Below are 11,581 nucleotides of genomic sequence, written 5' to 3'. Positions count from 1 at the left end.
AAAAAGGTTTTTATGTCAGTGTAGGGCCGTGGGAGACTGGTTTGTGGACACTGTGACATATTTACATTCGAGGAGGGCCATTGGGCTCATTGCCACCTTGGTTCTGGAGCTCTGGCCAACAGAACATGGATTCGTCAGCCGAACCTTGTAAACGCACTCTCTCTTGTTCTTGTCTTGCTATACGTCAGTTTCCTGCTTGTTTCTAGGGTCTGATTAAAATTTTTTTTGCATTTATTTATTATTGAAAGAGAGAGACAGAGCGTGAGCAGGGGAGGGGCGGAGAGAGAGGGAGACACAGAATCTGAAGCAGGCTCCAGGCGCTGAGCTGTCAGCACAGAGCCCGATGCTGGGCTCGAACCCACGGACCGTCAGATCATGACCTGAGCCGAAGTCGGCTGCTTAACCGACGGAGCCACCCAGGCGCCCCTCTAGGGTCCGATTTAATCTCATGTTTTCTATCAGGAAATTCACTATTCAGGGCAGACATCTTTAGGGTTCACCTTTCCATCCTAGCTATTCGAAGGAGGAAAATTTCTTTCTCCAACTCTTGGACTTGGTGCCAGAAGATCTGAGCTCTAGCTCTTTCTTTGCACAAGTGGTTACCCCACAAGGGACCTTAGTTCTTTCCTCTGTTAAAGAGAAAGATTGGGCTGGAGTGATTGGTATACATACTGTACTTCAGAAGACCAAGATAGTCTGTAGAACTTTCAGGCGCCTTTCCAGAGAAAAAAGTGGAAGCTCAGTGAGCCCCACTCTCCTTGTTTCTTCAGGCTAAGCAGTAATCCTTTTTCTGCTTTGCCCATTAAGTAAGGATTCCTTTTTCTTTCCATATCTCTTTTTGCCTTCTATTCCTTCCTTCCTTTTTTTTTAATTACGACTTTTAAATAAATTATGAGTTTTAAATAAAGTTTGAAAACACTGGACTAGGAGAATCTTTGCAGTTCTAACATTCTGTGGTTCGGATTACCCCTCATGTTAGCGTTGAGTAGTAGTAAAACCCTAAGAGATTTGACAATCCATAGCGTCCTGATAATTCAACAGAGCAGGAAACTTTCACCCTTTCCTTCAGACCCTGTTTGCTACTGAGGTCCTCCAGGAAGAAGGATATAGATGGCTAGATGTTGGCATTATAACTTTTCTATTGTACTTCTTGTATATTACTTATTTCCCCTCCAATGTCATCTCCTCGAAAATAAACAGCTTCGCCTGTAATTACATAGAGGAACTTGGTTTTTTCTTTTTTTTTAAAGACGGAATGTAATGGTATCTTCATACACCAAGGGCAAGACAAGACCCCTAGACTAAGGGGTAACAGGAATCTGTTTCTGCTTCTGTCTTATATAGGCTTGTGTTAGGGTCTGCTAAAACTTGGGACCCCTGTGTCTAGTCCAAATCATAATTCGATTATTTAAATCACAATGAGGACATCAAAATATAGTGTCAAGAAATGCCTCTACATTCTGTGCACCATTCCTGCCCTCTTTCTGCAGGTGGATGTCTTTGATCACCCAAATGGCTCAGGGCCCCAGAATAGGTACAATTTACTTGGTCTTTGAAGGCAGATGACAGATGAGATGGGTGTTATATTTGCAGCCACGTCCCTGCCATTATAACCAGGGTCCACCTGGAAGGAGGGAAGCATTGTGACCCCTTTTATTGGGCTTCTCAGTGCAGAAATTGTAGGATAGTTGTGTTATTCAAACATAAGTCTCTTACATAATTTGAAGCAGATTTTACAGGGTCATCACATCCCAACTTGCTTTTTAAAAACGTCGTTTGGACACTGAGACATTTTTCTTCCCGATTCTTTAACAAAAGCTTCAGAAAACACAGTCGTATAATTTCTGGGCAAAGATGTACTCTTCACAGGAAATTTGCAAACATGATATGTTCTTGTCTTTGTTGCAAAGCTACAGCTTCTCTTCTGGGAAGCATTCACAGATCCTTCTAGTACTCTACTTATGAACGATAGACAATTGTTAGAGTCTGTTAACCTGGACTAATTCCCATAAGAACGTACAACTGTCATATGATGATATCGATGAGTCTTCAAGGCTTCCTTCTAGTTGGTTTTTCATGGTAATAGAGGGCATGATCACGTAGGGTGCTGGGTCTTGATTCAACATGACTGGTATCCTTAAAGAAGGTGAAATTTGGATACAGACCTGTGGGTCCAGGGAGGAAAGGCCATGTGAGGACATAGTAAGTAAGAAGACACACATCTGCAAGCCAAGGAGGACGGCTTGGAAGAAACTAACCCCGATGACACTTCGATCTTGGATGCCTGGTCTCCAGAACTGTGAGAAGTCCATTGTTGTTGCTCAAGCCACCCAGTTTGTGGTCTTTTGTCATGGTGGCTCCGGCCGACTGAGACAGTCTCTAACATGTTCTTAGGCTGTTAGATTTTTTAAATTATAAAAATAAAGTGATCACATGGTGAAGTGTTAAAGACTAGATTGAAACGAATTTACCGGGGGATTCATACCTATTCAACAAACTACAGATAAGAAAATGTGACTCATAGGGCTTGCCTGCATTGTAGTGATCAGAGGTGGCCCTGTGGCGGAGTAGAAAATAGCCGGGTCTTGTAGACATTCAGATCCTGGTCAGAATCCTATATCCGCACTTACCACCCGTGTGGTTTTGGGTCAGATGTCTAAACCTTTCCGAATGTTATGCTCTTCGTTTGTGCGTCGGGGGAAAATGGTATTTGTGGGCAAAGGCTCCATGAAAATAAAGATTGTAAAGGCGAAACGTGTAACTCTCTTTCTGGCCGTAGAACGCGCTTAACAACCACTGGACATAGCGGCCATGGCAAAGACAGCATCCTCAACCGATTCTGGCCGATACCTCCTCGCTAGGATATTCATGAAGCTCTTGGTCAGGGGAATGGCTGGGGAATGTCTTGTTTCGATTTTGGCCGAAGTTCTCTCCTCCTTCCCCGCCTTTTTGTGATCATCCTCTGAATTTCCTCTGTGTGCCGCCCAACAGTACCCATCACACGTTTAGCATCAGGTCTGGACACACCAATTGCAAAGGGTCTTGGTTATTTACCCTGGAACTGCTTCAAGTCCACCACCTGGATTTGCATTTCTCTAGACGTTTCTGCTCTTCTCGTTGCATCCCAACCCTCTGAGGATGTGAATTTGGGGGATTTTTAGATTGTTCGACATTTGGCAGGGGAAGAACAACTTCCCGGCTCAATTATTCCTGAGATTTTTTCATCCTACAACGAGAAACTCTTTGCCCCGCCTCTGCTGCCTATATATCCCTCTTAAATATCTGTCCCTCTGAAGCAGCTGGGCTTCAGAAATTTAATTTCTCATTAGTGTCTTATGGTCTAACTATCTCATGGGCGCATATGTGCAGAGGACACGTGGACGTGAATTGTCTCTCCAGGAGTCAGGGTGGGTTTCTGCTGTCCCTTTCATGCTCGCTGCTAAAGACTCTAACTATTTGCACACTTACTTCTTCCCTGCTAATAAATCCCTTCTGTCCAAGGCAGAAATGTGCACAGCCTCAGATTAGATCATCACTTTTCCAACCTCTCCTGCAGGTGTTAGTGGCCGGGTAACGCAGATCTGGGCAACAAATTATATAAGTGGAAATCTTTCCTATAAAGTATTTGCTTTCTATGAGGAAAAAGGATAGACATTATTCGTCTCCTTCCCGACTTGAGAATTGCTAGCATGCCTGCAGCTGGTACATTCATCTTGCCGCCCAGAAGCACTGGGCACGAGAGAGAGAGAGAGAGAGAGAGAGAGAGACAAGGGTCCTAGAGAATTTGACCCTGACATCACTAAGCTCCTGAACCAGTGCTGACAGCTACTCCCCTTCAGATTTTTGTTGTCAAGAAATTGAACCTATGCTTTTATTTAACCATTAAAATACGAGTTTCCTGTTATTTGTAGGTGAATACTTCCTGCACAAGATTCCTCCTCTCTTCTGGCCCCCCAAATGATTTACTAAATCATCAAGAATTTACAAGTTGGATGCAAATGGCATATATATATTATATATATATATTATAAGTGTAATATATTATATATATATATATAATATATTACCCAATTATGTTTCTTGGAATAGCATTATATTATGAAATGTGGGGCACCTGGGTGGCTCTGTCAGTTAAGCATCCGACTCTTGGTTTTGGCTCAAGTCATGATCTCACAATTCATGAGTCTGAGCTCCGCACCTGCTCCGTGCTGGTAGCGCAGAGCCTGCTTGGGATTTTCTCTCTCCCTCTCTCTCTGCCCCTCTCCTGCTTGCGCACATGATCTCTCTCTCTCTCCCAAAATAAATAAACGTTAAAATATACATATTATGAAATGTTGATAGGTATTCCATAATGCAAGGGTTTGATAACCGAGTAAGTCTGGAACACTGAGATCAACAAGGTTTAATGGGTTTTCTTGACAAAAAGTCTTCTTTTTCTTCTTCTTTAAAATTAGCACCTCGGGGCGCCTTTGGGGGCTCAGTCTTGGTTGAGCATCTGACTTCATCTCAGGTCATGATCTCACTGTCCGTGAGTTGGAGCCCCACGTCGGGCTCTGGGCTGACAGCTCAGAGCCTGGAGCCTGCTTCGGATTCTGTCTCCCTCTCTCTCTGCCCCTCTCCCACTCGTGCGCTGTCTCTCTTTCTCTCTCCCCCAAATAAATAAACATCAAAAAAAATAAAATTAAATTAACACCTCAATGTTCTTTTTGAATCTGCAAAAGAAGCACATGGTTTAGAATATTTCCCGAATTCATTTGACCATACAGCCCACATGGGTTACCTATTGCTGGGCAACAAATCACCCACAACGTCACAGCTGCAAACCGTGAGCCTTTATTATCTCGCGCGTTCTGTGGGTCAGGGATCCGACAGGGGCTTAGTCACGTTGTCCTGTCCCAGGGTCTCTCACCAGGCTGCAAGCCTGGTGTCGGCCAGGACCACAGTCGTCCATGGCTAGGCTGAGGGCTTGCTCGTGTGGCCGTCGACAGGCCTGTGGACTCCCACATCTCAGCCCGGTCACGTGATTGCTGGCAGGCGATGATTTTTTGCCATGTGGGCCTTTGCACAGGGCAGCTGGCTTCCCCCAGGGTGAGCGATGAGAAGAAGAGAGAGGCCAAGATAGAAGAAGACACAGTGTGTGTTTTTCTTTTTAAGTTACTTTTTATTATGGGGAAAAATATATAACATAAATGTACTGTTTTAACCATTTTAAACGTACAGTTCAGTGGCTTACAAATTTTTTTTAATGTTTATTTTTGAGAGAGAGAGAGAGAGAGAGAGAGAGAGGCAAAGCATGAGCAGGGGAGGGGCAGAGAGAGGGAGACACAGAACAAGAAGCAGCCTCTAGGCTCCTAGCTGTCAGCACAGAGCCCCACATGGGGCTTGAACTGTGAGATCATGACCTGAGCCGAAGTTGGACGCTTAACCGACTGAGTCGCCCAGGCACCCCACCATATTCTACTTAATAGAGGCCAGTCAATAAGTCAAGCCTGCCCTCAGGGGGGAGGGGATTGCATAGGATGTGAATACCCAACGTAGCAATCATTGGGGTCATTCCAGAGACTGTCTACCACAAAACACCTTTCTTTCATTACAGAACATCTACTAACCCTTCAGGAGACAATACTGTTCTGTCACTCATAATTTGAGAAACCATGGAGCAGGGACACCCTAGGCAGCCCCAGAAGGACCATAGCATTAGCTTTTTGGTTTCCTCATTGCCCTACCCAAATCAGCTAGCCAGGGTGCCCGGAAATGGTGGGCAGTGGACAAAAACGATGACAGCTTTGTTGGAGGGACCAATGGCAAACGACACACAAGAAGAGTATTGATTGGGAAAAAAACAAACAAACCCAACTCAACAAATATTCACCAAGTGCCAGCTAGCTGCCTAGCATTTTGCCAGGTGCCAGACTTATCGGGGACACATTCATTCATCCATAAGCGAGTCTCAGTATGCTGAGAAGCCCAATAAGGCGGGTGAGGCCACGCACAGACGTCACCTTGCTAAAGTGGCCTGTGAAGACCTTTGTAACAGAAGGGCGTGGGGAAAATGTTACGGGCAAGGAAAGTATCTCAGCGAGAGACATTTTGCCAACACCCCGGGGTAGGAAGTAATCTGTGTGCAGAAAAGAGCCTATTCACCTGGCTGAAGCGGGGAGCCTGTAGAAAAATGGAGGCTGTGTGGAGGCCGTCAGAGAGGCTTGAAAGCCTCGCACACATTGATATTCTAAGCGGAGAGAGCCGGCTCAGTCCAAGGCTCCGGGGACCTGACCTCCCCAGGCACGAAGCAGGACATCTCCTTTGACTGCCAGAATAACAGATAACCTGGGCCACCTGTCCTGTTTCAAATGAATGCTTGAAACATTTCATTAGTTTCTATATTTAGCAAAGTGCTACAGGTCTGTAGTTAAAAATCAGATGATTCGAAAAAGCTTATGTCAAAAGACCAGCTCTGACTCGAAAGAAAGAAAGAAAGAAAGAAAGAAAGAAAGAAAGAAAGAAAGACCGTCCGCTCCACACAAGCAGCTCATTGTAATCGGTCAGCTGATTCTTAGGTTATTTCCATCCCTATTTCTAAGTAATATGCCTATACAGCTATTTCTTTTATATCGTATCCATTTATTATTTACTTCTCTTAATTTTGACAGAATTCCCCTGGAAACCCCCTAGAGTCAGTTTCATCCCTAAAAGACATTTTTGCTGGATATGGAACTCTGGGTTTTCTAGTGCCTTCTGAAGTGTTTACGTAGTTTGCACTGCCTTATAGCCATCAGGGTAAATGCTGCACCTGTGTGGTTTGTTCATATAGTTTTCTCTCTTCCAGAAATTTCTTCCACCTGTTCTTACAGAATGACTCCTCTTTTAAATTATATCTTGAATGGGGATACTGGAGCCATTCTCTAAAGAATTTTAAGCACTGAAGTCTGGAAAATGTGAATGAGGTCTTTGAGCCACCTATGTGAGATGGTGATCATTAGAAAGGAGGAGAGGTGGGGTGCCTGGGTGGCTCAGTCGGTGAAGCGTCTGACTTCGGCTTAGGTCACGATCTCACAGTTCATGAGTTCGAGCCCCGTGTTGGGTTCTGTGCCGACAGCTCAGAGCCTGGAGCCTGCTTTGGATTCTGTGTCTCTGTCTGTCTCTGCCCCTTCCCCGCTTGTGCTCTTTCTCTCTCTCAAAATCAAATAAACATTAAAATAAAATAAATAGAAAAGGGGAGAGGAGAAGGCAATGGTACTTGGGAAGTGGACAATGGGGAGAAGCCAAGGAAAATATTCAGGATTAGAACCTCAGAATCGGTGTAGAATCCTGGCAATAATCTGGGCAGAGATCAGTACACCGAATCTATTTTGTTCCCGTCTGGGCTCTTCTGTGAAATACTCTGGGGCTTGGTCTGTCCATCCACTTGACATCGTCAAGATTCAGTAGCATCATTTGGAGAATATGGGATTTGGACCAGATGACAGGTGCCATCCCTCTTCCAAAACTTCCTGCAGTTCTAGAATTCCAACAGAGCATTATATAACTCTAGGAGGGAAAGGTCATTTTCACATTATTGTAAATTAATTCAATGAGCTTTCTCAGAAACTGGCATATCCCGACACTGAAGAGAGAGGAGTTTTGATTAGAAAGCAGGAATAGAGTGTGTGATTTGGAAACATGGCGGGGGGGGGGGGTGTAGGTAATAGGAGAGGTTAGACTGAGGATGAAGCCCCACAAGAGGGCGCTGGTGAGGTTCTGTTAGCTTCATCTGCTGCAAGAGAAGGTCAAGTAACGTGGGTAATGTCATCCAGCTAGCAGGAGAGGTAGTCTGAATTTTAACACCAGTTTGCCAAATTCCAAAGTGTAGTAGAGAAGGGCTTTGCGGAGTGAAAGTAGAAGGCGGAAGGAGGGAAAGAGGATGAAAATGTCTCTTGTCCAAATTGAAGTAGGAGGAAGCCCAGTGCCTTGTTTTTTCCTTCGTGTGCACCTGTGCACCCGGAGAGGGCCCTGGGTCCTTTCCTGGGCTCTGCTCTCCTGGCTTGGGACAAGGAGGTGATTTCCCAAGATGCTCTCAGGACGACTTGGGACTTTTTCTGCAGGCAGTCATTTTCTGCTAAGACAAAGCATTTGAGGGAGAATAGCAGATGTACTCAGGTTTTCTGAAATGGGGGGTTTTAGGGAACGCTGACCACATATGATGGTTAGGCATCTCTTGCCCTAGGGTGATGCTTTGGGTCTTAGGGTGCATGGACAGTCAGCTGTGATATTACCTGAAATTGCAAAACGCTAAGTCCAGAGACCGAGTAAGTCCTCACCAGCCCCTCATTCAGACAAGCCTGCGACTGGATGGTCAAGGTCTACGAATAGACTGACCACTGGGTTCACGCCTCACACCTGCATCAGGTGCTGGCTGGTGACAGAAGAGTGGTGGGGACCGTGGCCTTGGACACCCATCCCCAGCCGAATGGGAAGATCTTCTTTACATCAGTCTGGAAAGAAACAGTTCACACCACTGGGTGGCAGTATAGCGTTCTTCTTTGTTTCTCCTAAGTAGCTGTATTTTCCGGGACCTAAGGAATTCTATTCCCTCTGATCAACCCAACTGCCCTTTCCTGCCTTCGTCCCCCTCTTGCCTTATGTCCGTGTCTCTACACATAATGAGCCTCAGCTGTGTGTGTGTGTGTGTGTGTGTGTGTGTGTGTGTGATAGTGCATCAGAATGATGAACGTTAGGATCCATCCCGTCCCGTCCCTCCCTGATTCACATTGTCTTTCTAGATCTCTGCAAATGCTCCATTAGGTCTTTGTTTTATTAACAGAGGTTTATAATAATCAGAGAGAGAGAGAGAGAGAGAGAGAGAGAGAGAGAGAGACAGGGCAAGTCTAAACATAATACCGTAGGGGAAATTCATTTCTAGGCTGAGATGTAAAATGCTTCTGGTCACAATATTTGTTGGGGGCAAATATTTAAAAGAGAAACTAAGATATTATTCGGAAGATAAGCTCATGATGCTTGCCAAGGGCCAGCAGGCAGAGGTAGCACAGGTGGAGCCTCAGGAAGTTATGTGTAGAGCTGCTCTGCCATCTGGTGGACAGAGATGCACCTGCAGTTTGTAATCTGTAGTCTCGGGTTCCCAGACTTTGAGATTCTTATGAGTTATAAAACAGGAAACAAAAAAATCAAGCAAAAAAAAAAAAAAAAAAAAATCCCTACCCACAAAAATGCTGAATAAATAAAGCCAAGACATGGTTGCCAACTTTTTATTTTTCCAAGTAATATTTTAAAAAAAATCTAGCATCTGTGGTTACTATCATCTTAGTTAAAAAAATTTTTTTTTAAAGTTTATTTATTTTGAGAGAGAGAGATGGCGGAGGGTGCGAGCAGGGGACAGGCAGAGAGAGATGGAGAGAGAGCATCCCAAGCAGGCTCCAGGCTATCAGCACAGAGACTGACGTAGGGCTCGAACCCATGAAATGCGACATCATGACCTGAACCAAAAATCAAGAGCTGAATGCTCAACTGACTGAGCCACCCAGGTGCCCACTATCATCTTATTTTTAAAGGGAAATAACCCCCACCCTCCCCTAAAAAAGGTGTTTTCACCTTCTCAAAAACAAAAGACAGCCCTTTAATTAAATATTTAGATTAATGGAAAGATCATTACATTTTCTGGTTTTGTTTTATAATTCAGTTACAAAGGGGTGAAAATTTTATCAAGCTTCAGCACTGTCTAAGGATTGATGTTTGGGAATCATCAGTCCAAAACACTTCATACAATTACTTAAAATTTTTTTTAACATTTATTCATTTTTAAGAGACAGAGACAGAGCACGAGTGGGGGAAGGCAGAGAGAGAGGGGGAGACATAGAATCCGAGGCAGGCTCCAGGCTCTGAGCTGTCAGCACAGAGCCCGACGTGGGGCTCGAACCCATGAACTGTGAGATCATGACCTGAGCTGACGTCAGATGCTTAACCGACTGAGCCACCCAGGAGCCCCTCATATAATTACTTTAAATCATTTATAATAAATAAATATGATTATCACTGAAATCTTTTCACATAGACACTTGGAGTTAACCACCATATTCATAATTGTCTTTAGTGGTTATTTTTTTTTCTTCTCAGGGGAAAGCGCAAATGCAGTCCCCACTACCACAAATTACACGGTCGAGTTTCCCACATTTGGGGGAATCGCAGGGGTCAGCACATCCGCAGTGCAATGGATAAGCCTGGCCCTGGGAAAATCGCCTTCGTGATTAGGGTGTCTCCCCTGCCAGGTAAGTATTTTAGTGGCTATCTTTAACAAAACAAACAAAACAAAATTGTCCTCATTTCAGTTTCTGAGTCTCTGAGATTCCTTTGGGTTTCTTCCATTGGTTCTATCTTTTCATGGTTTAGGAATAAATTGCCTGAATCTAAGAGTATCGCGGTTGCTTACTGGTGGTAACATGGTGCTTCTCTGACGCACTTGTGTCTAAATTTTGATTGTGAAAATAATCTTTCAATACCTACCGATTGTTATGTGTGTATTTATTTTATGAAGCTCATAATGTGCTGTTAGGCACAAAGCATGTTATAAAGCATCCACAGAACACAAAATGTTAAAAAAAAACCACGAAATAAAAAATTCAAGCAGAAGTTCCCATTCTATCTCCAAACCCTCCCATGCTCCCCAATCTCCATCCGCTCCGTGTGTACTGTTCTCTCGTCACTCCTCTGCTCAAAACGCGTCCATACCTTACCTGTGTGGAGATCTGATTCTGCAACATGGCATTTCAAACCTTCTACAACCTTCTACTGAAATCAGTGAACTAAATAAGCATTTGTCTAGCCCCCTCAGGTCCAGTCCTGACCCACCAACCCTCTCCCCTCCCGTTGGGCACGTCTTCCTTCAAGATTCGTTTCAACTGCCCCCTCTGCTGGGAAGGGACTTCTGGAGCCCCAAAACACCTCTTGGGATCTCTCCTTTGAATTTGGATGGAGTTTTTGGTCAACACTGTTGCTTAAGGAAAAGCAGGCACAAGTAGAGAAGAAAAATGAAGCATAACAGCGGGAAAAGAGGCAATAAGATAATCTTCATTGGGGTAGAAAACGTTTGTTCGCTTTGAAGTTGCAAGAAAATCCATGGAAAAATTGTTAGAGATAATAGTTAGTAAAGGGACTGTATACCGAATATATATATAATCCAGTGATCTTCATATACACCTGTGATAATTATTTAAAACTATAAGATAATCTCGATCACACTACAATGCCCAAACTGAAGTATCTCGGAATAAAATTGATAAGCAGTGCGCAAGACCCATTTGAAAACAACAGTAACATTTTTACTGAAAGAGAATACTTAAGATGTGGATTCTGTACCGGATTTCTTGGGTTTGAGACCCAACCATGTGACCTTGGGCAAGTAATTAGCCTTCATGTACCTGTTGTACAATAAAGATTTTGACTAGGGGCGCCTGGGTGGCTCAGTCAGTTGAGTGTCTGACTTCGGCTCGGGTCATGATCTCGTGGTTCATGAGTTCGAGCCCAGCGTCGGGCTCTGTGCTGACAGCTCAGAGCCTGGAACCTGCTTCGGATTCTGTGACTCCCCCTCTCT

At 44.3% G+C, this 11,581-nt stretch overlaps 1 non-coding gene across 1 annotated transcript; it reads right to left on the bottom strand.

Moving 5' to 3' along the window:
• Positions 1-10,105: 10,105 nt before the first annotated feature.
• LOC122201563 lies at positions 10,106-10,267 on the bottom strand. The gene has a single exon (XR_006194259.1). It is a non-coding gene; the product is annotated as a U1 spliceosomal RNA (small nuclear RNA).
• Positions 10,268-11,581: the final 1,314 nt, after the last annotated feature.

Source organism: Panthera leo, chromosome D1, assembly GCF_018350215.1.
Source record: "Panthera leo isolate Ple1 chromosome D1, P.leo_Ple1_pat1.1, whole genome shotgun sequence".
NCBI lineage: Eukaryota > Metazoa > Chordata > Mammalia > Carnivora > Felidae > Panthera > Panthera leo.
The sequence above is the reverse complement of the archived record's forward strand: the minus strand, read 5'-3'. Positions and strand labels throughout refer to the sequence as shown.